Source organism: Quercus robur, chromosome 4 (assembly GCF_932294415.1).
Source record: "Quercus robur chromosome 4, dhQueRobu3.1, whole genome shotgun sequence".
Lineage (NCBI taxonomy): Eukaryota > Viridiplantae > Streptophyta > Magnoliopsida > Fagales > Fagaceae > Quercus > Quercus robur.
The window spans coordinates 53,631,289-53,632,985 of record NC_065537.1 but is presented as its reverse complement, the minus strand read 5'-3'; the positions used below and the strand labels follow the sequence as shown (position 1 = coordinate 53,632,985).

At 33.2% G+C, this 1,697-nt stretch overlaps 1 long non-coding RNA gene across 1 annotated transcript; it reads right to left on the bottom strand.

Annotated features, from left to right (window-relative positions):
- Nucleotides 1-1,215: 1,215 nt before the first annotated feature.
- LOC126724486 (uncharacterized) lies at nucleotides 1,216-1,462 on the bottom strand. Its single transcript, XR_007655006.1, has 2 exons — nucleotides 1,361-1,462; nucleotides 1,216-1,246 (listed from the first exon to the last, which is right to left on the bottom strand). It is a non-coding gene; the product is annotated as an uncharacterized LOC126724486 (long non-coding RNA).
- Nucleotides 1,463-1,697: the final 235 nt, after the last annotated feature.

Genomic DNA, 1,697 nt, shown 5'->3' with positions numbered 1-1,697 from the left:
AGAGAGGAGGGGCGGTAAGTCAAAAGGTCAAAGATACTACTCTCTTTTTGGTATTGTATTATTCTATGCTTTTCCTCAAAAATTATTGTAGAGATTGCCAGCAATTATGGTGAACATTAATGATTGTTACGTTAATTTAGTACAAATGATGGCCAAACAATAAAGTCTCTTCTCTTATATCATCATCAATCAATTGATAGTAGATGCTCTGTACAAAGTTTGATAATTTGTCAAATTTGGTTAGGGTCTAGGTCTATGTTTCATGAGTTTTTGAGTAAGTAGTTTTATGACTTTTATCCACACCTTTTAATTAGAAAGAAAGCTTGTAGCAAAGCACTAGAGTATGTTATTATAATATTCACGAAACAACATAGGAATGGGTGCATTTTGGAAAATGTTTCGGAAAGTGTTTGGTTTGTACGAAACATAATGAAAACATACAAAAATATCAACAAGTCCACGATAATCAAAATCATCTGTATTCGGCCTTAAAGCTTAACCATCCAGGTCTAGCAAAATTCAACTCCCACACCTATCAAAGCTTACCATCAAATAAGTCTCTTTTCTTATATCATCATCAATCAATTGATAGTAGATGCTGTATACAAAGTTTGATAATTGTCAAATTTGTTTAGGGGCTAAGTCTATGTTTCATGAGTGTTTGAGTTCGCAGTTTTATGACTTTTATCCACACCTTTTCATTAGAAAGAAAGCTTGTGGCCAGGGGTGTAGTCAGGAATACATACTTGGGGGGGTCGGGTTGTAACAGAGATATACTAAATATAGTTCTTAAGTATTAACATTTGTTTCTATAGCCACAGGTGTTCTAATTTCTGAATTACTAACATATTTTTTCTTAAAGAATGCATCAATTGTTTTTCGTTTGCTCATAATTCTTTTAGTTTTAAGAATACTAGCCGCTAACCCGTGCGATGCACGGGAAAACTATTAGAAAATAATAAAGCATGCATATATTAAAAGACAATTTAAGTTCATGTGTGCTTGCAAGGGATACATACCTAAATAGTTCTTGCGGTAGAAATAAAAATCTTATCTTTGAGATAAAGAACGGATGTAAACAAACTACCCTTACATAAAACAAATTTAAAAATAATAATAAAAAAAAACTTAAAAAATATAATGATTCTTCAAAGACAATGGTATTCCCTCTCCAATGATAAAATAATAGAGACGGGGAGAGGAAGTTACCTAGAACATATTTTGTCTAAGCTGTAGACCACAAAACCTGCAAAAAGTAAAGACATCTCCATTTATCTAATCACCAGCTCAGATTGCACAAATTCAATTTGCTAGAGAATAGAAAACTCAAGAAATAGTTATTGAAGTCAAAATAACATACGCTTGAACTCCTCTAGATTGTTCTGCTTATGCCTGCCACCAAAGCAAACCACGATGGGGCGTCCCTTCTTATCCAGGCCTTGCATAAAGAGCTTGCAAACTGATTGTTCTGTTTATGTATTAATTAATATATAAACAGAACTGAACTTTGTAGATCTTGAATGTTTTAGGGTTTTCTACGTCTGGAGAGAGAGAGTTTGTAGAAACCGTGGCTTTATATTTCTTAACTTGAGAGAGGGGTAAGGTTGTTAGGGTTTTGACCGTGGCTTTATATTTCTTAACTTGAGAGAGGGGTAAGGTTGTTAGGGTTTTGAGGAGTTATAATTTTTATTTTTTAA